The 25,912-nt window shown below is 40.8% G+C and overlaps 1 protein-coding gene and 2 pseudogenes across 21 annotated transcripts in view; 1 reads left to right on the top strand and 2 right to left on the bottom strand.

The window, feature by feature from the left end:
* EPB41L2 (erythrocyte membrane protein band 4.1 like 2) overlaps window positions 1-25,912 on the top strand; it is a 219,757-nt gene that overhangs the window by 48,540 nt on the left and 145,305 nt on the right. Inside the window, exon 2 of one of the 21 annotated variants that reach the window (XM_042939810.1) lies at window positions 8,518-8,635. The exons of 18 other annotated variants lie outside the window; for them this stretch is intronic. The gene's annotated coding sequence lies outside the window, so the exon portion shown is untranslated. Of the gene's footprint in view, window positions 1-8,305; window positions 8,636-8,664; window positions 8,773-25,912 lie in introns of those variants that run through there. 2 more of the 21 variants (XM_042939809.1, XM_042939811.1) reach the window with 2 other exon arrangements.
* On the bottom strand, window positions 2,860-2,980 carry LOC122220900 (annotated as a pseudogene).
* LOC122220381 lies at window positions 20,340-21,329 on the bottom strand (annotated as a pseudogene).

Raw genomic sequence — 25,912 nt, 5'->3', positions numbered from 1 at the left:
CCTATCCTGACCTAGAAGAGATCATGCCTTTTTTTTTTTTTTTTTTTGCGATCACACCTTTACAATATTATCTTCACTTATCTTAGTCACGGTTAATTTACTGCCTGTTACCAATGATACGTGAACTGCCTTGGTTTGGGGCTGAGAGAAACAAAAGCCTAAAAGGGATACCCACCAAAGTTTTGACTGTGATCTGTGATGAAGGTCCTAGAGTGCCTCTTACAATTATCTTGAGGACCAGAATATGCCCTTGTGAGTGGTAAATGCTGAAAGTTGAAAGGAGCAACTTGTGGTGATCTCCTGATACTGTCGCAAGTGCTTGGGATTCTCTAACTCTCTTTGCCCCCCTTGATCCTTCAGAGATGACTCCAGTTCTACCTCACTCCATTCTCTGCTCTTTATTTATGTATTTTTTTTCAGATTGCTTTATGTAGGTATCTCTTAGAGTGAATTTGTTATCGTTGTCTTCCTCCCTACGCCCCTTTCTAGGTTATGACGTCCTAGCACAGTGCAGGGGTACATAGTTGTTGCTCTTTCCCTAAGTGTTGAATGACTGAATGGTGGAGGAGGAGGAGAAGCAAACAGGTTAGCAATTTGTTTTTTTTTTTTTTTTTTTTTTTTTTTTTTTTTAAGTAGACCCCACACTCAGCATGGAGTCCCAACGCAGCACTCAAGATCATGACCCTGACATCAAGACCTGAGCTGAAATCAAGGGTTGGACACCCAACCAGTTGAGCCACGTAGGTGCCCTCAACACCTTTGGAGTCAAACTAAATGAGAGGGGTGCCTGGGTGGCTTAGTCGGGTGAGGGTCCAACTCTTGACTTCAGCTCAGGTCATATCTCCTGGCTTGTGAGATCAAGCCCCACGTCATGCTCTGCAGGTCCACGTGGTGTCTGAGGTTCCTTCGAGCTCGGTTATCTTCTTGCTCTGCACGTTCTGGAATATAACCTGCCTATTTGCGGCGATGTGATTTCAGTCTAGATTTCTCAACTGTGTCATGTGTGTTCCCCTCCCTCTAGGAAGAACTGTGCTTTAAAGTGATGGAAATAGGGGCGCCTGGGTGGCTCAGTCGTTTGAGCATCTGACTTCGGCTCAGGGCATGATCTCGCGGTCCATGAGTTCGAGCCCCGCGTCAGGCTCTGTGCTGACAGCTCAGAGCCTGGAGCCTGCTTCGGATTCTGTGTCTCCCTCTCTCTGACCCTCCCCAGTTCATGCTCTGTCTCCCCCTGTCTCAAAAATAAATAAACGTTAAAAAAAATTAAAAAAAAAAAAAATAAATAAAGTGATGGAAATGACCCGGGCAGTCCTGCAGTGATCTCCCCGTGGCAGCACTCCTATCTCACACATGAAATTCTGGGCTTGACCTTTTATTGCCTCCTCGGGAAGATCTGCTTCCTTAGCTTTACTTCTATTCAAGGGCCTCATTTTACTCTTTTTTTTTTTTTTTTTTTTTTTTTCTTTCAACTGCATTAGTATCATCATTAGTGGCCTGAGGTAGAGTAAATAGCAATTCTATAATGTGTGTATTTTGTTTTTCTGTTGAATTACATGAAAGCGTTTATTAGACATTTTGATCCAAAATAGGGATAATTATGGGAAAAGCTTTCTTTCAGCAGAAGGCCCACTAGCAGGGCATCAGTGCTTATCACTGTGATCATGCCATTGGACTTGTCCCTTGCAAATTGAACATGCTTCATTGCACAGGTGTTTGCATGGCTGAGCAAATTATATTTGGACAATAAACTGTTATGCCTGTCAGTGATTAGAGAGGCGGGACGGCACATGGACTACTTTGGTAAGAGAATTAAAGAGAATATTAGCAAACATTTTTGTAAAAGAAAAGAAAACAAAAACACTTTGAGAATAAACACACTTTTTCTTTTATTCTTTAATGGTTCAGTGCTCTTAAATATACTAGAAGTCAGCCTTATACTGGAAAGGTGTTTTTTTTTGTTTTTTAATCTAGTAACTTTTATTTATATCTTTGAGATTGTTAAACAGTACCAGGTTTTCCTTACTGGAAGACAGCTGTAGTTGGATTATGGATGCAGCCATAGGAAAATCCAATTTCCAATGTCCTATAGTTTTAGTCTGCAGTTTTGTTTTGTTTTTGCTTTTTGCACAGGTGTGAAATCTGTGTTCAGGAGCGTGGGAGTGTAGAATGATGAGGGGACTGTCATAAGATCTCTGGAGATATCTGAGTCCAGTTAAAGTATGTGGCTGGGAATTTGAGAAAAGTTCTCAAAGCTATTTTTCTTTTGCTGCACCGGTGCAAGTAAGTAAGGACAGAGTTATATGGAACATGGGAACATGGTGGAGAGAGCAGCTGGGGTCAAGGGTATAACGGTGGCCCATGGGAGCCAAGCTGTTGAAGGAGGGTAATGAAGACTTGGGTAGTGACAGGGGCAGGCTGCTCAGGTCAAAGAATTGTTGGAGTTGGGGTAGAAGAAGGATTGAGCTAGAAAGATGGAAGATAATCAGAGGTCAAGATGCAGGAATTCGAGATAATGATAGGATTCTGCTTCTAGGGCAGGAGTTTTCAAGAAATCATTTTAGAAGGCTATGACTGGTATTTAGAATATGAAAAAGAATAAACATGAGACTCAGGGTCTTATCTAACCTGAGTGGAATTTTTTTTTAAAGTTTTTTCTTTTTAATGTTTATTTATTATTGAGAGACAGAGACAGAGCACGAGCAGGCGAGGGGCAGACACAGGGGGAAACAAAGAATCCGAAGCAGGCTCCAGGCTCCTAGCTGTCAGCACAGAGCCCGATGCGGAGCTCGAACCCAGGAACTGTGAGATCATGACCTGAGCCGAAGTTGGATGCTTAACCGACTTAACCACCCAGGCGCCCCTAACCTGTGCATAATTTTTACGTGAATTAAAGAGTTTTCCCTTTTTGGGAAAAGTTTTCAATTAGTAATAATCGTGTCTCAGATCAGCTTCAAGGGCCATGATACTGCCCCTGCACAAAGCTTCCCCTTTGGAAGAGGGGGAGTGGGAGGAAAGAGGTGCCCTTTTTTGTGGTTGAGGAAATCCACTGGTAGAGAGAGAGGGCTCCCTGAACCCAGGGGTTGGGTCTGGATTTAGCACAATTGGCCTGAGTTTAGGTCTGGATCAGAATGGATCATGCATAGTCATTTGAGAACTTTGTTTCCATTGAAACTGGGTGTGTTTACATTGTATTTGCAAACTGGGCTGGGAAGGAAATATTTTACTCTGGGTCACATTTGGACAAAATTGAAAGCCAGTGCTTGGGGTATGACCGTGGGAATGGGTAGCTGAGATGGTGAGGAGGGCAGGGTCATTGAGATTTGCTTTTTAAGTAGGAATGGAACACACACACACACACACACACACTCACACACTGCTTTGTGCATTATAACAAGCAGTAGGAGTATGGTAATAAAAATGACTTCAATTTGAAATGCATTATACATGGGAAGGTTTGGGATTCAGCTCCCCTCTTCCCTAGAAAAGACCTTAAACATTGTGGGCTGGTGGAGAAAAGTATGGCTCAGATCTTGGGTGAACTTCTGGTTCAACACTGGGTCTCTGCCCCTTCACTGTCAGACTGAGAACTAGATTAGGGAAATACCAGAGCCTGGGTTATTGCTAAGATCTGTAAGAGCTGAGTCTTGTAAGACTTTTGATGTGCTTTGAGGTCACATGGAGAGAGATTTCAGCAACTTTGACAGTGATGGATCAACCATAAAACACATAATCAGCAATAGAAAATTGAAAATTTTTAGAGGGTTGTGAGGGTAACAACTCTAAAAAATCAAGTAGACACACTTAGGAATTGCAAGGTAGAAGTTCTGGAACCTTCCTCCTACTGTCTTGATTTTTTTTTTTTTTTTTTTTTTTTTTTTTTACAAATGCAAAAATACTAGCATTAGCATTTGAGTGTGATTTTTGGCTTTGCCTTTCGATTGTAAGTGAAAACAGGCAAGCATATTTAGACTTCCCTTGGCCACCTCCCCATTGTTCTGAGTAGTAAAATCAGGGTAATAAGTTGCAAGGCCTTGTGTTGCTTTCTGGACTGACCCTGGGAGACATAGTGTCTAGCACGCCTTCATACTGGACGTTGGTCAGGCGTTGGCAGTGGGGAGCAGGAGACTACTTTCTGGGCTCTTCAACAGGGATGGAAAGGTGCCCGGGCCCTCGTGGACTGGGGAGTCGGGAGATTGGGCCAAGGCCCAGTTCCTGTAGCACTTCATGCGCTGTCTCCCAGAGTTCTTACACCAGCCTCTTGTCAGGTACCCCGTCTCTGGGTTGGCCCCTTGCTGGAGGAGTGGCCGTATAGGGATTCTTCACTGGCTGCTTTCTACTGTGAATGGAAGGGGCCGACTTATTCCTCCTGAAGAGCAAATGTGTTGCTGTTGCAATTCCTTGTTGTGTGTTTCCCTTAGCATTGTTAAAACTTGCCGTTAATTTTTCAAGTACTTTCAGGTGCATTATAGATTAATTGGACCTTCATAAGTAGGCTTGGGGAGTTAGTATTTCCTTAATGACTGTTGCTGTGGGGCAAGACAATAATAGCTAACATTAACTTAGTGTTTATGTTAGAAACCGTCATTCTACCTGAATTATTTTATGTTTATCTGTAGGAGTAGTCTGGCATTGTATTTTTTATTGAGGCTCACCTCTCAATTTTCCTTTTTTTTTTTTTTTTAATTTTACTTTTAAAAAAGTACACACAGTGTGGGGTTTGAACTCACAACACTGAGATCAGGAGTCACATGCTCCACTGACTGAGCCAGCCAAGTGCCCCTCACTTTCACTTTAAAAAAATTACTTATTTTGAGAGCGTGAGAGAGAATCCCAAGCAGGCTCTGCATTGCCAGCACAGAACCTGACACGGGACTCAGACCCACGAACCATGAAATCAAGAGTTGGACACTTAACCTACTGAGCCCCTCAAGCACCCCTCAATTTCACTTTTGACATCTCTCATTCCCCACTGTGCCCACCCCTTTCGCAACCAAGTGTTCCCTCCATTTGGAGTTGGGGTGTATGTAGGGTTCTTTTTTCCAAGCCAATGACTGGCTCCTGCCATGAGTTGGGAGTCCCTGTATCCTGCCTATAGGCAGAGTGCAGAATTAGTTCTTCTCAGGCCTGCCAGATATTAAATAAAATTTAGAGAAGCTAAAGTTTAGCTTTCTAAAAATGGTCCTAACATATTTGATGCTGTGTTCTACAAAACATTTAAAGCTGAATAGTTGAGTTTAGGGTTTCTAAAGAAGAGCAGTCATGTGTGAGTAAGGTTTTCTGGGCCTAGGGAAGGACTGTGTTTTTGTTAAACAGTGTTAGGTGGGCTAAGGGATTCTAGCTACAGCTTGTTTTCCAGAGACTATTCAGAGCCATGGCTGGTAATGACGTCACCTCCTTGGGTGCCACATCATTCTTTTTTCCTACATAGCCTGCCCCTGCCTTGTGCCCCCTGCACCCTTTTTAAAAAGAACACTTAAGTACTACTGTGAGGTGTTTTTTTTGCAAAAAATAAGTATGAAATTCAATTCTGTGTGTGTGTGTGTATGTGTATGGGTGTGTAGAGGTAGATGGAAAACCAGTGCTTTTTGAAAAGCACACCGTCCCAGAAATTCCAGTTTTAGGTTACTTGCGTTCAATCACTCCCAAGAGATTTTTCTGGGGAAGGGTGGGGACAGAGGAGGGGCTTCAGACTAGATGAGAAAAGTAGCTGTGGAAGAACAAAGTTGAGGGTTTCCACCCCTCTCTTCCTCCTCCTTGTTGAAGACTGGACTATAGTGTTGCTAAGAGAATTCTGATCTTCAGCATATTTCATAGAGGCCAAAGTGCTTGTATTCCAAATGTCAAGCCTGGATTCAAGGGATTGAATCTTTTTAATGGTAAACTTGCATGTTGAATAAAATTTGGAATATGGAGAACCATAAATAATAAAAGCTTTATTCTCCCTTTGAGACACAATCACTTATTAATAGTATGTGGTTTTTATTCTTGTACCCTACATTCATAGCTTATAGAATGAATGCTTCAGTAAATGTACTTGTATGCATTTCACAAAGCAGGGCTCATACTATATATTTGGTTTTGATATATATCAAAACCACTTTCATTCAACTTTATTTTGTGTGCTGTTTGCCCTGTCAAAGTAATTTTTTTAAATGTGGGATTTCAGAACCGTAAGGCACTTTAAGAGAGAATTAATCTATCCTCAGGTCTTTATAGATGAGGAAATTTAGTAAAGTGACATTAAGTGACTTGCTTGAAATTGTTACTTTCAGAACCGGCGTTGGAACTGGTTAACCACTGCCTGTTCCAGTTTACTTCCTACACTCTGCCTATTTCACTTTACTGGCGAGAATTTGTGAAGTATTAGCCTCTAGGATAAATTAGAGATCATTGCCCTAGAGAGTTAAATCCATTTCACTAGAACCTTGAGTATGAAAACCCTGAAACCTTGAAACTGCCCAGACACACAGTTAATTTGCCCCAAGTAATTTGGAGTGGTTTGAAAACCATTATGATGTGGCTGAATTGCTGCTATTTTAGGCCCATTTGATGTGAACCTGAAAGGAGTGGAAGTTAAAAATGTATGTTTTACATTTAGATAGAATAAGCATCAGTATATTGGAAGTTTTTCTTTTCCGCTGTGTTAAAACCAATAAATCTCTGAAAACATTTTAGCGGTTTTGCCCAACTATTAATTAATTATCTTCTCCTATGCCAAATTTCTTCCACTCTGGAATATATTTGCCTCCCCCCCCCGAATCCCTATAGGAATTCTTAGGCCGTATCATTCCTTTGGCAGTTGCTCACACAGTCTTCTGGCATTTTTTTCTAGTGTTTTCTTGACATTTGAGTATTTGATGAATGATAACTTCCCGGGGGGTTGTGTGTGTTAGTGTCTAGTTTATCAGCTTCTCAGGGATGGGGAGGTTGTCCTAGCATCCCTTTCCTTCCTGCCTCTCTCTGTCCCCTCACTTTGTCTTCCTGGTTCTAGCACAGCAGCTCCTGGTTCGCTGTTGTTACTCTGACTTGTTAAAAAGGTGCTGAGCACACTTGGGGCAAATCAGGGCACGTGGCTTTGTTTTTCCACCTCTGTGAGCTGTTGTGCTCAGGAATATCTCTGCAGAAGGAAACAAGTCTAGCATGATTTGCCTGTCGGTTTGGGTCAACAGATAGTTAGTTCCGTGGCCTTTCTGAGGCAGTTAGGGCTTCAGATGATGTCCTGGTGCACCCAGTCTCAGACTCGCCCTCACCTCTGCTTGACCTTAGTCAGTCTAGAGCAAACTGTAAAACAGCTGCAGGGACTTTAGTGAGATAGGAGGGAGGTCTGAAAAATAGGTGAGGGAGAATCCTTCGTTTCTGTTTTCCTTGGAAAAATTCCTCCACCAAAAGTCCCTAGCATATTAAATTCTGTCTGCGTCTTGAAGACTTAATGGTTTTGTACATCTTGGCTCTCTGCATCTGGAGGGAAGAATTGAAGGCAGACTGAAGGGGATGAAGAAATTTAGTGTAGAAAATCTCAGGAATAGGGAGTGGGGAAGAAAGGAAATAACAGTTACTAGGATATATTTGTATGTGGGGGCAGGATGACAGAAAGAGTGGAAAGAGATCGCGAAATAAGGATAGATAGCCAAGTATTAGGGTGGGGACAGAATGTGAATGTCATTTGGCGAAGTTGATTATACTTTTAGTGCTTTTCCAGAAGTTTTCCAAATGATTGGGGTGGGTGGGGAACTAGACTAGAGATGACAGCTTGGGTGCTGGAGAAATAGGATGGGAACAGCCTGGGTGGCTAAAGTAGGAAGACACAGAACTAAAGAAAAATCTTTTTTCTCCCGATGGTCCTCGGTGTTTCTTATAATACTTTACTTAATTTATTCTCTAGTGTTGTGCCAAAAAGCTAGTTTAATATAAAGAATCTCTTTTTTGATCCACCGCTTGCCTTTTTCCTGTCTCAGTAAGCTGTTTGCCTTAGAATAGGCTTTGGAGCCCTCCCCGTCTCCTTGTTGACTTGTTCACGGTAGAAAAGTGTCAGGACACAGATTTGATACAAAAGGAGACCAATTCCGGGAACTGCACAGGAAAACAGCCACACCGCTTTACGGAGCAAGTATCCATTGTGTGATGTGTGTGCACACACATGTCTGCACCTTTCCCTGAAAGAGCTGCTTGGAGGCAATGCACTTGTGCAGAAAGTTTCATGTGTTGCTAGAGTGTGATCTTTCTCTTGGAGTCTTTTTTTTTTTTTTTTTTGTCACATTGAAAAAATAATGGATCTGCATACCCCTGAGGCCTTTTGGAATTATTTTCCACCTGTTTCTGTTTGGCTCTGCAAAAGGAATAAAATAACTTGGGAATTTTATGATTGGAAAAGGACTTCTGCTTCCTAAAGATACTTCTGTTTACTGTTGGGTTCTCGTATCGGTCGTATTATTTTCTGACCCGGGCTGGGCCCCCTGTGACATAAGCATTAGGAACTGAATTGTGTCAGCACTGCTACTTAAGGCGTTTATCCTAATCCAGGTGTCCTTGGATCGTGCGGTGCCAATGAGCAAGGTGGTGGTGCTGATTGCAGACCTGGGCTGCAGGTGTGAGTTCTGGAGAGCTCTCTGATTACCCAGTGAAAACATTACCAGTAAATGTGAGTTGGTGTTTTTCTTTTGGATGCTCTGTTTTGACCGCAAGAGGGTAGTGGTATTTGTTATTTCAGTGCCATTCTCCTAGAACGGAACGAATATCCGGGACTTCTATCTCCGACGGTGCCGTCATGCAGCAGAAGTAAGTAGAGAGTGAAGACCAGTGAGGAGCCAGCGCAGATAGGGTCCAGATTTGGGCGTGCGGTATTTGGGTTGGCCAGGTTTCCTGGAAGACAGGCTTACATTGTATTTATATAGCCATATTCTAAAAGTTCTGTATAACCGTTACACGATTATATGTATGTGTTCCAGAAGAATAAAATAGTGAATTCCTGGTCGTCTGCCTCCGTTCTGACAGCCACAGCTGCTGCTTTCCTGGACAGGTGCCCCTCCACTCTCCCCGCCATTGCTTGTCCCTGCATTCTGCCGTGATTCCTGGATCACGGCAGACTGGAATGGGGGAAGGAAGGCCCTCCATCCTTCCATCAGATGAACGCCACGCCTGAAGGAGAGATTATAGTAACGCCTGAAGGAGAGATTATAGTAACGCCTGTGGCTGTTGTGTTTTAATTACAGTTGCGTACAATTTTTACACCTGTAGGGAAGTGGGAGCTCAGCAGTGTGAAGAGTGGTGGGAGAAGATACCAAGAGGAAAGTGTTTGGGGAAAAATAAAGCTTTTGAGAAAATGCTGAGCGGCAAATTCATTCAGAAACATGAGCTCATCACCTGGTTGATTTAACAGGTTAATGCAAATGAGAAACGCCTGGCAGATCTCCTTTGCCAGGAGGTTAGATTTCTGCCTTTGCCCAGGATATTCTAAGAAGGTTCCTCAGTCACGTTGCTCGGTTTAAAATTTCTTAGATTCTCTAGTGTCTGTGATATAAAGGATTGGCTAAATTCTTTTGGGTCCTTCCCCTATCTAAAATGATACTGTTCAGGAGGACTGTATAGCCGAAAATATGTTGTCAAAGGAGTTACTTTGGAACCATTTTTTTTTGTTTTTCGTAGAATTTAATACCTTTTTGAAGATAATAGCCTTTAGGTCAGTCTTAAATCCATGAGAACCAATCATGCAGACTGAAGATAGTAAATCCTACGTTCCTTACACTTTGCCAATATGAATCTTAAAAGATGGCATGAGGTTTCTCATTATAAATGTGCCAAAATAATATACCAGTAGAGTGCTATTTAATATTAGGCTTACTTTATTGAATCGTTAAGGTGATTATGTTGGATAATAGAAAAATAAGTTCATGATGCCTAGAACTGTTTGGAGAAAAAAAATCGGTGCTTAAGTTTCTTAAAGGTATTTTCTTCCAACCTCATTTCTTTCTATCCAAATGCACTAAGCATAAGTTTGTGCAAAGGGGTGTGTTTTTTGCTGTGGAGGGTACAGAGAGGAGTAACAGATGTATTTAGTAGGTGAAAGGTGGGCATAGGGCCCAGACTGTGGAAAGGGCTGAGAGAAAAGGGGGAGGGATCAGGTGACATTGAGCTGGGAGTGGCAGGGAGGTCTTTGGCCAGGTCCTAGCATGGTAGCTGGACTTGGCCCCATGATAGGGGAGATGATAGGCATGCCGTTGACCCTTGAGAAGGGGCTGACGGACTGAGCCTGCAAATTGGAGTGGCGTTTCTCTTAACAATACCCTTCTTCATGGGCAGAACTCAGCAGAAAGGCTGGAAAGGAGGGTCCAGCCAGAGTCTAGGGACTCTGCATTTCGTGTGGAAGAATTTGGGTTTTCTTTCTGCAGTTACTGAGGTTGTGTAGAGGTTCAAAGTAGGGCTAACAATTTATGGGGAAGAAATAGTTATGTGAAAAATGTACCTGTTGGTAAAATATGTACGGTTCTACTTATTTTAATCAGAGTGTGCTGTTCATAATTTTAACTGTTTTTTCCACGATACAAAAGCATCAAGTTCTAGGGTACTATCTACTGCAGATAAAGTACATACACTTCAAGTGAAAGAGGAACAGCATAAGGCCCTGATTATGATCTTTCTTCATCCAGTGTGTTCACATACTCACTTTTTATAATTAATCCTGACCCTTGGCACTCATCAGATGAGTGTGTGTGTGTGTGTGTGTGTGTGTGTGTGTGTGTGTGTTTCCCCTGAAGGTGTTTCTTAAACCTGTCTCTTAACAGTGTTTAGAAAATGTTATTTGGTTGATTAAAAGTAGGTATATCCTCATTTCCCCACCCTTAATTTATTAAGTTTCTAGTTCCATTGTAGTATATATCTTAGGAAATATATATATATTTAGGAAATATATTCTCCCATTTTGGACAATATTGTTTTTAATCTTTGTGACTGTTCTTTGATGTTGATAGTCCTGAGAATCAAGGTAAAAGTGTCTTGGAAAGAAACTCAAAAGTCCTAGCTCTAATAAGTTAGGGACTTGGAATTGAGATTAGATCTGCCTGATAGCCCCTTTCCTATCTGTAAAATGGAGGTGTTGATACTATATTTCTCAGAGTGGTCATGAGAAATTAAATATGTGTAGCTTGTTTATAAGCTGCCTTTTAAGCAACGTGAATTATAGAAGCACAGTGTTTATAAACCTAAAAAATTTGGTTGATTTGGTGAGATGAGTAGTTTTATGTTCTGAGTTTTTTTATTTTTTTATTAAAAAATTTTTTTTAACGCTTATTTTTGAGAGACAGAGGGTGAATGGGGGAGGGGCAGAGATAGAGGAAGACACAGAATCTGAAGCAGGCTCCAGGCTCTGAGCTGTCCACACAGAGCCCAATGCAGGGCTTGAACTCACAAACTGAGATCATGACCTGAGCTGAAGTCGGATGCTTAACTGGCTGAGCCACCCAGGCGCCCCCTGAGTTTTTTTAGTTGTAAGTTTTCTTTTCAAAGTTAATGTTTGAAATTCCCCAGTTTTTAAAACCATAAGGACTCTTACTTTTGTGCACTGTAATGAGTGAAACTTGTATCCTCAATACTTTCTTTTAATTCTTCCCTACAGGCTGTCCTTCTGCTCGTTCAGTTCTGTTTTGTGTTAATTTTTATTGCCTCTTCCCCCCCCCCCCCCCCCCCCCCCCCCCCGTCCCCCACCCCCCCCCCACTCTGAAATGTAATAGTCTTGTAGTGTCCAAGTGGAAACATTGTTCTCTTTGTCAGGGCCAAAGAAGTGCCTTTGTCGTTCCTTGGAGACATTCTGCAGATGCCATTTTGCAGTTCTGAAAAATCTGTCCCTGTCCTTGTGCTGTGTTAAATTGTGCGTATATATGGCTTGGTATTTTAATGAAGTTGTGGTGAAGACTTGACAGTGATACTTGTCCTATGATAACAAAACAAGAAAGGCTCTTTCTCCATCAAGTGTAGATCTGTGTTCCCCATCTCTCCCTAGTGCTGTGTGGTCTGAAAGTAGATCCCGCCTGCGCTTAGGCCCTCGTATGTTTGATGCTTTTCAACCGACTTTATAGGAAACTGTTATAACAACGAATTCTGAGCAGGAGCTCTAAGCCTTTTGTTGATGTGTATTGATTTTCAAAGATCTCTTAATTTATATGTTCTTAATAGCATTTTGAGTGGCAAGAATGAGCTCTAATTTGCTAAGTGGCTTTAATCCTTGTATTAAGAAGTGTGGGTGAAAATCTGTTGGGAAACTGGCTTGATAAAATCCAGGAAATTCCTCTCATTCTTTTAAATCCAGTTAAAATCTGACTTAAAAAAAAAAAAAAGGCCTCTGACGTAACCGTGTCTGAAAGCGTGTGCCTCTTAGAGTCTAGTAATTTCTTGTATACCAGTGACAAGCTCAAAGAGGGATAGTATGAATGTACCTCTGTTTTAGGTTAATCTATACCACATGGCATGGTACCAGTTTATTATAATTTTGCAGGGACTTATTCATCCTGTTTTGCACTGTCTTGAAAACTGCTAAAGCAGGAGTCCAGAAATAAAGGGAGAAAACTTCACAGTGTTTGTTTTAATGGACTTGAATCTATATAAATCTTTTTTTTTTTTTTAACATTTTATTTTTTTTATTTTTGCTAGACAGAGAGAGTGCATGAGCGGGGGAGGGGCAGAGAGAGAGGGAGACACAGAATCCAAAGCAGGCTCCAGGCTCCGAGCTGTCAGCACAGAGCCCGACGTGGGGCTTGAACTCACGAACTGTGAGATCATGACCTGAGCCGAAGTCAGATGCTTAACTGACTGAGCCACCCAGGCGCCCCTTAAATCTTTTTTTTGTTGTTGTTGTTAATCATAGTAACACATATGCAATGAATAAAACATGATAATATAAAAAAATAGAAATAAAGCAAAAAAGTGTCATTGTCCACATTTAGGATTATCATTTGGGCTGAGCATGTCCTGTCTTTTATCTGCAAATATGTACACATGGGTTAAAACAACAACCTTATCCTTTTATTTTTTTTTTATTTTTATTTTTATTTTTTTTTAAATTTTTTTTAACGTTTATTTATTTTTGAGACAGAGAGAGACAGAGCATGAACAGGGGAGGGGCAGAGAGAGAGGGAGACATAGAATCGGAAGCAGGCTCCAGGCTCTGAGCCATCAGCCCAGAGCCCGATGCGGGGCTCGAACTCACGGACCGCGAGATCGTGACCTGAGCTGAAGTCGGACGCTTAACCGACTGAGCCACCCAGGCGCCCAACCTTATCCTTTTAAAGCTGCTTATTTTCCCTTGGCAAAATATGGAGAATGTGTTTCTGTAAATTCTTAAGCTGGTAGTACTTAATTTGGGAAATAATAATCCATAGGGCATTCATTCATTTATATAGACTCAGTTGGAAGTTCTCAATTAGTAGGAAGTGTGTACATTTATTGCTTAAAGATATGTGTGTCTGAAAGGGACAGGCTGATCATTTTGGTTGTTCTCCAGGGTCATAAAAGCCTAACAAGTCTTTATTAGAACTGTTAAGAAGTCTTTGAAACAAGTGAAGATCTGATCACATAAGCCCTGGCCCCTCCTGGACAGCTGGCTCACTGATTCCCAACAAGAGCTGATTCTGCTGCAGCCCGACTCCTGTCATCTGGGGCAGAAGTGCACAGGGATTACAGTGTTTGTATATGTCTAGCCATCAGTGGCCTTGTTTTATAATGATACCAAGCCTTGTCATGCCATTACGTGTGTGTGTGTGTGTGTGTGCGTGTGTGTGTGCATGTGTATTTAAGATAAATATACAACGGGTACAGGACAGACCCTGTTACAATAAACTCCATGTCAGAGCTGAACTTTCTTAATATGGATATTCCTATAGGGTTAGAGGTAAAAGTAGAAGGAAAACCCTCCCCAGGGGATTGATTGTTAGATACCTGGGACCAGCTCTTGTCCAGAAGAGAAAAACTATCCTCCTCCCCTGTTCTTATTACTCTGGGGTTCAATGAGAAGAATATTTATTTTGACTATATAGATAATACAACAAAAACAAATTTTCTTGTTATAACTGTGCTGTTTTGTTGGCTCACATTTACTAACTTGGAACTATAGGGGGTGATAATGAGAGAAGATGTGAAAGGATTGAGAATGAGGATAAGATCAGCAAATGATGGCTGAATCTAAATGGTGTGAATGGAACTAGTTAACATCCTTAGTCTGGGGTTGACTCTGGTGGGAGGAAAAGGTCAGGGAGATGGTGACGGGGGGTGGAGGGGGGTGGGGTGGGGAGTGGAGTGTGGCAGCTGAGTTGTCAGGAGTACTCTGTTTCAACCCTTTTGTCTGATATGTATGTATATACACATACTTTTCTGTGCGTCTAAGCACAATATGTAAATGTGCATGTATCTGTTCAGTGTAGCTTTTATAGGTCCAATCACGAAGGTCCTTCCCTCACCAAGGGCAGAGTGTACTGTTGACAACCAGTGATATTCATTCCGCCGGTCCCATTTCCGTTCATCCTGTATGTCAGTGGTCAGCCCTGTTGGTCAGGCTTCCCTGAGACCTCCCTCTGCCCTGTTCTATTGAGCAGCTGTAAATCACATTCTGTAGGTCATCAGTTGGGTGGATCATACGGTAGATGATTAGATTAGTAACAGTAGTGATTACACCTAGCTTGTCCTTGAAGTGTGAGTCCTGATTGGATCTTCCTGCCCCTGGTTCTGCCCATTGGGAGGATTGCCATCACCCACCATGTATATGTTAGGGCTGTCTCAGGGGAGGGACTGCATTACTCTTGACCCATCTTAGTCTGACTTTACTGCTCTTGGCATCCTGGTTACTCTGTCAGTGGGTACTATCAGAATGCTAGCGGCTGCCTCATGGGTTGGTTTGCCATCTACCAGGCTTCTCTTTCACGGCCTTGTGATTGGTGAGCACGCTCGCGTGTGCATGTGTGTGTTTGCACGTGTGCACCCAGTAAACTACCACATAACTTGACTGGGCTCCCCCTAGCCTCATGTTTTATTCTGCATACCCTGTGACTTAGAAATCAGTAAAAGAGCTATTGTTGGTTTTGTTCGCAAACTGCTTATTTTTAACCTTATACCTGGAAGAAAAAAAAATCCAACCCAAGCTTTTAAGTATAGACACGGGAAATAGACAGTCTAGACAGAGAAGAGTCAGCATTAATGAGGACACGGAAGCGTGAAGATTCATTTTGTGTTGAGGGGGCTGGTAGGGCCGGAGATTAGGAGATGGGAAGCAGAAGATACGTTGAAGATCTGGATTGGAGCCAGCAAGTGCTAAACTTAGGAGCTCCTACTGAAGAGTTTGGTATTCATTCTCCCTGCTGAACCACTGGAAGCCTTTAAAAAAAAATTACTGTTTTTTGTTTTTGTTTTTGAAAGAAGAGACATAATTACAGATATCTGTGTTTTAGAAATATTACATGTCAGGGGCGCCTGGGTGGCTAAGTCGGTTAAGCGTCTGACTTCGGCTCAGGTCATGATCTCGCGGTCTGTGAGTTCAAGCCCCGTGTCGGGCTCTGTGCTGACAGCTCAGAGCCTGCAGCCTGTTTCAGATTCTGTGTCTCCCTGTCTCTTTGACCCTCCCCTGTTCATGCTCTTCTCTCCCTGTCTCAAAAGTAAATAAACATTAAAGAAAAAATTAGAAATATTACATGTCAGATTTTATGGAGAACATATATTTACCCTGTATATCTGTTCTAGTGACTGTTACTGTCTGTTAAAGGAGGCTGCCCAAGGAGGCCTCATTTTGTATTTCTGTGCAGTAAAATTTGGTGCTATGAATTTTCCTCTTTAGCTACTATTTATTTATAAAGGGACTAGGATCAAATATTTAACTTAATTGCAATGGTAAATCTTGTTACCAATGAAGTACATTGTGTTTACTACAAAATCTGAAGTTTGGGAATATGATTTAAGGAAGGAGTTTTCTTTGGAATTTGTACTGCAATTATGAGACAAATTTGGGTCCACTCTTACTGTGTTTTAAGCTGGAGATTCAAAGATGAGTAAGCCTGAGCTGTTGATAAGCTCACAGTAAGACCAACCGATACTAAGAATTCAAAACTGGTCATTTCAGCCTTAGAAATACATACAGAGAAAGGACAACCATGTGAGTTTGGATGAAGAGAGAGGAAAGGATCTGGAGTGATTCCTGAACTGAGTCTGTTTCTGTGGTTACTGGGATTTGTTTGTAGCTGCATACTACCTAGTGAATATGATCCAAGTACTCGTTTATCAGATCTATGATCTTGGACTACCTTACTATATGCCGAATACTGTGTGAGGCTCTAGGGATATGGGTGTAAGATTGCAGTCTTTGTTCCTAAGAATCTGATTGTTCACATGGAGAGGCAGCCAGTCAATAGCAAAGAGAAGTGGGGAGGCATTTTGGGGACTAAGAATGTTCTGCAAAACTGTGGGTAAATAAATTTTTCCTACATTTTGCTTAATGTTCAATGGAATCTTACTGTGTATCAAGTGTGTGAGAGGGGAAATCATTCTATAAATCACCTTCTTAATAGTTGTAGAACTGTTGAATGAATGCATATATCTTTTGTGTAAGAATGGATTTTTACCAATGGGTATTAATTTAAAAGAACATTTGCATTATTTGCTACTGGTTATCCCTTCATGGAAAGGATACTTAATTTCTTTTTTTTTCAATTGAAATTCCAGGAAGTATCACTGTCTCAGGTTTCTGTCCAAGCAGTTTTCTGAAGCCAGTGGGTGGGTGTATGTTTAGATCCAAGAGAAACAAATTACAACCATGGATGTGAACTTTTCAGTCTTCTCAGAGTAAAAGTTCGAAAAAAAAAATACTTTTTACGCTTTTCTTTCTCAAAAACCATCTTTTGCTAAAGAGGAATAAAACAAAGATAACATGCTAAGCATGTTGGATCTTCATCATATTGTTCCCACCTTTCTTGTAATTAGCACAACTTCTTACAGTGTTTGAGACTTTTATTTCAAAGTTTAAAAAGTGGTCCAAGTATGTATTTGGTAAAATTCAAATAACATTTTGCATTGCTATTTTAAAGAATGTAGGCATTAAAGAATCAAGGAACAAACACAGTGTTAGATTTATGAAGGGAAGCAACATGGATACTCAGCTTTCTATCTTAAGAGATACAAATTAGACATTTGAAAGTATTTTAGCTTAAATTTATTAAATAGGAATGCAATGGGGAAGAGGTGAGGAAGCCTTTATTGTTTTTTTTTTTAATTTTTTTTTTTTTTTTTTTTACATTTATTTATTTTTGAGAGACAGAAAGAGACAGCGTGAACAGGGGAGGAGCAGAGAGAGAGGGAGACACAGAATCAGAAGCAGGCTCCAGGCTCTGAGCCATCAGGCCAGAGCCCGATGCAGGGCTCGAACCCATGAACCGTGAGATCATGACCTGAGTCTAAGTTGGATGCTTAACCGACTGAGCCACCCAGGCGCTCCGGCTTTGTTAATTGTTAAGGGCCTATAAATGCATACTTGATGCAGTACACACGTTTCCTAAGGTGTAGCTGCCCCCGCCCCTGTGACTGTCATCGTGTTTTGTGTATTACCTGGCAGAAGAGGGAAGAGGATATAAGTGGTAGGAAAGTGTTACAACCATAAAGCTGACACATTTTAGGCTTAGAGCTGCCAGTGTTTCCAAGTTGTGGACTTTGAAGAAAGATTATACATTTTAATGATTAAAATTTGTATAATCAGGTTGTAAAGACCTTCAGGACACTTACTTGTACACCCTAAACTTAGTATCTGGACCACACTTACTTGTAATATTAGGAATTTTTTTTTTTTTTTCTAGACCCTTCCCCCTGCCCCCTTCTTGTACTAAACAAAGCTCCTCATTTCTGTGGTTTAGGGCCACCTCTTTGCTTTGTACATTACAATTTGCTTCTTCATTATATTTCTCTTGTTCCTAGTCCTAACATTTAAAGTTAGTTCTTAGGGGTGCCTGGGTGGTTCAGTCCCTTAAGCATTGGCTCTTGATTTCAGCTCAGGTCATGATCTCACGGTTTATGGGTTCAGGCCCCGTATGGGCTCTGCATCTCCGGCACTTGGGATTCTCTCTCTCTCTGCCCTTACCCTGCTTGTGCGTACTCGCTCACTCTCTCTGAAAAATAAACTTTTAAAAAATAAAGATTTCTTATACAGCATAGAGTTGGGTCTTTTTCACTCTGATAATCTAATTGATGCATTTAGACTAGTTGCATTTAATCTGATTACTGGTGTTTTGAGGTACCATATTGCTTTTTGTTTTGTTTGTCCTATCTGTTCTTTCTTTTTCTTATCTTACTCTGAATTATTTTTCTGATTCCATCTCATCTAATAGCTTGTTCTATTCTATATCTCTTTTTTTTTTGTTACCCAATTTAAATTGAACTCATTAACTTGTCTCCAAACCTTTTTACTCCTCCTTTAACTATTTCACTGACTGCCTTTGCTCTCATTAACTGCTCTTTTTCTCTCTCCTTTTGCTCTTATGTGTCATCAGATTCTCACCATTGTCCTAATTGAATATTTCCTGAATTTATCCACTTCATTTCACTGACACCTTCCATATTCAGACACTGTAACCTGCATAAAGTTCAGCTCTCTCATGGTCCATTTTTAACTTTGTTAGTCAAAGAAGCACAAGTGTCAGCACTGACAAAAAATGGACACACCATTTGTTTTTACTTTGCTCTTTTGAAAAATAAGTGGTTTCATGGAACAGCAAAACTTAATTCTCTTTATCAGTTCATGAATTTTTCTGATTCTTTCTCATCACAGTAGACAGCAGCCCTCAGACTCTTCCTTAAACCAGTCTCTTCCCAAACAATAAACACCAACTCTCTGAGTTTTAGCTTGAGTCTCTCCTGTGTTCTTGATGTATCAATTCTTTTCTTAGTATCTCAGTCTATTCTATAATAAATCAAATTGCTTTCAAAATTGAGATTACAGTGGTAGAATTCTCTTTGGAAGAGAGAGAACAGACTACCGATTTGTTAATGTATATATTTTTAAACATTAATACACCTACCATGTCTTTTCTGGATAAATGTAATCTGGTTTTCCTGTTTTTTTTAGTTTTTATTTAATCTGTTGTTTGTATTGTAGTCTGACTAGTAGTTTTTAGTTTTGTGCATAAATTCATTTCATAATACCTCTTTGCTTTTCAAAAGAAGCCCAAAGTTTTTAATATAGCTTTTACCTTATAAGGCACTTGCTGTTCTAGATTTTAACATACTAATTGGGTTTCCCTGCTCATCTGTCTGGTTTCTCTCATCTCTAGACTTCTGTACATGTTGCCAGTTATATTCTACTCCTCGGTCTCAATGTAGATATAACTTCCCTTGCGTAGCCATTCTTTATGATTCTTCTACTGGGCCTCCTCCTTCCTGTTAAATGTACCTGCTGAATAACCTCCCCTCTCACCAGTTGACTGTTTATTTGCCTTTCTCCACCATCAAGTTATAAGCTTCGCAAAGGCAGTTTTCACATCTGTGTTCACAATTCTCTGGCACTTAATGGCTCTCAGTACTTATTTGCTGAATGAACTGGTGGTTACCGAATGATCTGATGTTGGCCTTCCTGTCCTTCGTTCTTAACACTTCCCTTACCTTGTAGAGCTAGTTAGCCAGTGTTCCGGTGCAGCATTAACCTGATACTGAGACTTCCTTCTGAATATTTTCTCATTAAATATGTGTAGGTGACTCTGTCCTGCCTAAGTGGATAGATTCCACCTACCATGTTTAGTTTTTATAGTACCTTGAACTCTGTTCTTGTTAGGCAGACTTTTATCTAGTTCTAGCCCCTTTGGATGCCCTGCCAGTCAAATAGTCCTTTAAAAAAATTTTTTTTGAGAAAATCCTGGCTTTCAAGGTGCTTTTTATTTATCATTATGTTACCCAAACTCTCAAGAATAGTCCGTTAGTTGGAAATGAGGTAAAAGGTTAATAATAGCAAAATGTGCTGGAATATGGTAATTAGTTTTCTCTTAATTCTGGGGTGATTCTCTAATTATCATCCCTTTCCTTGATTTCTGTAATCCTCTCCCAAGAAATTCAGTGTCACATCATCATGTCAAACTCTGTGTGTCTAAAAGATCCAAAATCTTGCACTCTTTCCTAGTCTCCCCCCCGCTCCCCAGGGGTACAGTATACTTTATTGATCGTGCATGACAAGGTAGTCCTCTCCAAACCCCTCCCCTTATTCAGGGGGTCTGGGGTGGAAACTGTGTACAAGTCAGGAATTCTCCGTGTGTTTGAGGATGAGTTGGGGCAAGGACGCCCCAGAAGCTGAGGGTCTCTTTTTCTCTTGCTCTCTCTGAGGCTGGTGGGCCAAGGGGTTCTTATTCCTTGGAAGCCATGTGGGCCATAAGGCCTACCACCTTGTTGCTATAGCCAAATCCATTGCTGTATCATGAAATGAGTTTGACAAGGTAGTCACTAAGGGCATTTCCAGCCCCAGCACCAAAGGTGGAAGAGTGGGTATCACTGTTAGAGTTGCAGGAGACAGCCCGGTCCTCAGTGGAGCCCAGGATTCCTTTGAGAGCCCTCCGATGCCTGCTTCACTACCTTCTTGATGTCATCCCATTTGGCAGCTTTCTCCAGGCAGCAGGTCAGATCCACAACTGATGCGTTGGGGGTAGTGACACGGAAGGCCATGCCGGTGAGATTAGCATTTAGGTCAGGGATGACCTAGCCTACAGAGTAGGTGCCAGTAGAAGCAGGAATGATGTTCTGGACAGCCTCTCCACCATCATGGCTTCCTAGAGGAGCCAGCCACAGTCTTCTGGGTGGCAGTGATAGCATGGACTGTGGTCTTGAGTCCCTCCACAATGCCAGAGTTGTCATGAATGACCTTGGTCAGAAGGGCCAAGCAATTGATGTTGCAGGAGGCATTGCTGACAATCTTGAGGGAGTTGTCATACTTCTTGTGGTTCACGCCCATCAGAAAGATGGGGGCATCAGCAGAAGGGGCAGAAATGTTGACTTCTTTGGCCCCACCCTTCACACAAGCCTCAGCCTTCTCCATGGTGGTGAAGACCCCAGTACACCCCACAACATACTTAGCACCAGCATCACCCCATATGATGTTGGTGGGATCTCACTCTTGGAAGATGGAGATGGGCTTTCCGTTGATAACAAGTTTCCTATTCTCAGCCTTGACTGTGCCATTGAATTTGCGCTGGGTGGAATCATACTGAAACATGTAGACCATGTAGTTGAGGTCAATGAAGGGGTCATTGATGGTGACTATCCACTTCACTAGAGTTAAAAGCAGCTCTGGTGACCAGGTACCCAGTACGGCCAAATCTGTTTACGCCAGCCTTCACCATTGTGTTTTGGGGACTCGGCTGGCACTGCAATCAGATGTGGCTGTTAATGGGGAAGAGCAGAGAGCCTGCTTGGGTTCTGACACCCCAGCCAGACTGCCTCCATCTGTGGTATCCCTAGCCTTTCTTAATCTTCCGGGCTTGAAATTTTGGTATTATTTTTTAGTTCTCTTTCTTCTTTATCTGCTATTTAAACATCAACTTCTATGGAGTCTCTTCTCTGGAATTTAATATTAGTTTGATATTTGTCTTTACTATTGCTGCTTGCATGTGAGCCTATTCCCCCCCCACCCCCAGCTTTATTGAGATATAATTGACAAAATTGTAATACATTTAAAATGTACAACATGGGGTGCCTGGGTGGCTCAGTTGGTTGAGCGTCCACCTTCAGCTCAGGTCATGATCTTACTGTTCCTGAGTTCGAGCCCTGCGTCGGGCTCTTTGCTGACAGCTCAGAGCCTGGAGGCTGTTTCATATTCTGTGTCTCCCTCTCTGTCTCTACCCCTCCCCTGCTCATGCTCTGGCTCTCTGTCTCTCTGTCAAAAATAAACATTTAAAAAAATTTAAAAAAATGTACAACATGATTTGATACACAGATACATTGTGTGATGATTCCCATGATCAAGGTTAAACATATGTCACCTCACATAGTTACCTTTTTTGTGGGGGGGGGGCATGGTGGAGAGAATGCTTAAGATCTACTGTCAGCAAATTTCAAGTATATAATACAGTATTAAGTTTATTTATTTAAACATCCAAGTTAGCATTTAGTTCAGTAATTTCAAGAGTAAAATCCAGTGATTCATCCCCTGCATAAAACACCCAGTGCTCATCCAACAAGTGTCCTCCTTAATGCCCCTTGTCCTTTTAGCCCTTTCCCCTACCCAAAACCCCTCCAGCAACCCTCAGCTCTCTGTATTTAAGAGTCTCTTGTGTTTTGCCACCCTCCTGTTTTTATATTATTTTTGCTTTCCTTCCCTTATGTTCATCTGTTTTGTATCTTAAATTCCACATATAAATGAAGTCATATGATATTTGTCTTTAAGTTCGCTTAACATTCCATCCACGTTGTTGCAGATGGCAAGATTTCATTCTTTTTGATTGCTGAGTAATATTCCGTTGTGTGTGTGTGTATATATATGTGTGTGTATATATATATATATATATATATATATATATATATATATACACCCCACATCTTGTTTATCCATTCATCAGTCGTTGGACATTTTGGTTCTTTCCATTAAGTTTACTTATTTTTTAGAGAGAGCCGGAGGGAGGGAGAGAGCAAGTGTGTGCATGTGGGGGGGGGGGGGCTGAGAAAGAAGGAGAGAGAGAATCCCAAGCAGTCTCCACATGGTCAGTGCAGAGCCTCATGTGGGGCTTGAACTCATGAACCTCAAGATCATGACCTGAGCCGAAACCAAGAGTCGGACACTTACCGACTGAGCCACCCTGGTGCACCTACAATACTGTATTATTAACTGTGGTCATTATGCTCTACGTTAGGTCCTCAGAACTTTCTCTTTACAAACTCTGTACCATTTGTCTAACATTTCCTCTATTTCTCCCATCCCTGGGAGCCTTTTTATGTAGCCTTCCATTTGGACTGTCTCTGCTTCTACTGTCTGTCCTTTCCAATTCAGGGTCCTCCAGTCTCTTTTTTGAGCAACAGTTCATGGTTGCCGTCATATGAAGAGTCACACGTTCAGGGGATTGGAACCAGTGCATGCTGCTGGTGGGAATGTCAACTAGTGCAGCCACTTTGGAAAGCAGTTCGGCAGTTCCTGAAAACCTTAACCTAGAGCTTGCATTTGTCTGACATATTCTAGTCCTAAGTATGTGCCCAGGAGAAATGAAAACCTCTACCTACACAAAAAGTTGTAGGCGGATATTCACAGCATTATTTATAGTAGCCCAAAAGTAGAAACAACACAAATGCCCATCAGTTGATGAGTAGATAAACAAAATGTGTTATAGCCATAAGATGTAATATTACTTGGGCATACTGAGGAATGACTTACTGATGTATGCTATAACATGAACGAACCTTGAAAATAATATGCCAAGTAAAAAGCCGGACATGCAAGGCCATGTGGCATGCTTCTGTGTATGTAAATAGTGAAATCTATACAGACAGAGATTGGTGGTTGTCTAGGGCTGAGAGTTTTAGGGAATGATAGTTAAAGAGTACCTGTTTTGTCCTTTTTTTTTTTTTAAATGTAATATTCACTTAAAAGTCACCATTTTAAAGTATACAATTCATTGGTTTTTATTATATTCAAAATGTTGTGCACCTGTCCTCATTATCCCAGAACATTTTCATCTCCCCAAAAGAAACCCTGTCTCCTTTTTTTAAATACTTTTTTTATTAAAAAAAAAAATTTTTTTTTTCAGTGTTTATTTTTAAGAGACAGAGCATGAGAAGGGAGGGGCAGACACACACACACACACACACACACACACACACACACACACACACACAATCCAAAGCAGGCTCCAGGCTCTGAGCTGTCAGCACAGATAGCTGACAGCTCAGAGCCTGATGCAGCGCTTGAACCCATGAACTGTGAGATCATGACCTGAGCCAAAGACAGGCTCAACCAACTGAGCCACCCAGGTGCCCCAAAACCCTGTTTCCTTTAAGCAGTTACTCCTCATCCCCGCCACTCCCAACATCACCTTCTGACCTGCTTCTCCATTTTATGTTCCTTGTAGCAGCAATGTTTGAGGTTTCTGATCTCTCCAATTCCATGCCAGCACTTGTTTCCTTCATTTTTTTTCACTAGTCACCTTAGTGTATTTGAAGAACTATCACTAGGTGGTCTTATTTCCATTTTCTAATGACTAATTGTGTTGAGCATCTTTTCCTGTGATGATTGGCCATTTTTACCTCTTTTTTGGAGAAATATTTACTTAAGTCCTTTGCCCCTTTTAAAATTGGGTTCTTTGTCATTTTGTTGAGTTGTAAGAATGCCTTATGTATATTCTGCATACCCTTATTGGGTGTGTGGTTTATAAGCACTTTCATTCTGTGGATTTTGTTTTGTTTTGTTTTGTTTTATTTGCTTGATTGTGCCCTTTGACTCACAAACGTTTTTAATTTTGGTGAAGTCTAATTCCTTTGTTGTTGTCATTACTGATTGTGTTTTAGGTGTTCTAATTAAGAATGTGTTGTGAAATCCATAAGTCATGAAGATGCACATTCCTTGTCTTCAAAGAGTTTTATACTTTTGGCTCATATATTTTTAGTCTTTGGTCCATTTTGAGTTGTTTTATGTGGTGTGAGGTAGGGGTTCAGAGTCATTCTTTTGTATGTGGATATCCAGTTGTCCCAGTACCATTTGTTGAAAAGACTATTCTTTCCCCATTGTATGGATTTGGCACTCTTGTTGAAATCAGTTGGCGATAGATATATGGGTTTATTTCTGGACTCTCAAGTCTGTACTGATTGGTATGTCAGTTCTTATGCCAGTATCACTATGCTTTGATTACTCTAGCTTTGTAATAAATTTTGAGGTCAGGAAGGGTGAATGCTCCCACTTTGTTCTTCTGTGTCATGAGTGGTTCAGTTATCTGTGGTCCCTTGCAATTTCATATGAATTTGAGGATTATTCTGTCCATTTCTGCAAAAAAAAGGCATTTGTGATTATAATGGGGATTGCATTGACTTTGTCAATGAATTTGGGGGGTTATTGTCATCTTAACAATATTAAGTCTTTGAATGTGTGAACATGGATCTATTTACGTTTTCTTTGATTTTTTAGGAAAGATGTTTTTGTAGTTTTCAGTATACAAATTGCATACTTCCTTGGTTAAATCTACTCCTTTGTATTCTTTTTGATGCTAAGTAGAATTACTATTTTTTGGATTGTTTATGTATATAAATACAACCGAGTATGTATATTGATCTTATGTCCTGCAATTTTGCTGAACTCCTTTATTAGCTTTTTTGGGGGGATTCTTTAGGATTTTATATATATATAATCCTACCGTTTGCAAATAGAGATCATTTACTTTTTACTGTCCTATTTGGATGCTTTTTATTTATTTTTCTTGCCTAATTGCACTGGTTTTAACTTTAAGAACAATGTTGAATAGAGGTGGTGAGAGTGGACATCCTGTCTTATTCCTGATCTTTGTGGGGAAAACTTTTGGTCTTTCACTGTTAAGTATGAGGTGTGTTTTTGTAGATGCCCTTTATCACATTGAGGAGGTTCTCTTTCATTCCTAGTTTATTGAATGTTTTATTGTGAAAGGATGTTAGATTTTGTTAAATGCTTTTTCTGTCTATTGAAATGATCTTGTATATTTTTCTTCTTTATATTAATATGATTATTGATTTTTGTGTGTTGAATCACCCTTGTATTCCTGGAATAAATTCCACTTGGTCATGGTGTAAGATCCTTTTAATATCTTGCTGGATTTAGTTTACCAGTATTTTGTGGAAGACTTTTGCTTCTATATTCATTGGGAATATTGGTCTGTAGTTTCCTTTTTTTTTTTTTTTTTTTTTTGGTGATGTCTTTATTTGGCTTTGGTATCAGGCCTTGTAGAATGAATTAGAATGTTTGGAGTTTCTTTTT

This window comes from Panthera leo, chromosome B2 (genome assembly GCF_018350215.1).
Source record: "Panthera leo isolate Ple1 chromosome B2, P.leo_Ple1_pat1.1, whole genome shotgun sequence".
Lineage (NCBI taxonomy): Eukaryota > Metazoa > Chordata > Mammalia > Carnivora > Felidae > Panthera > Panthera leo.
This window is presented reverse-complemented; position numbering and strand designations above follow the sequence as displayed.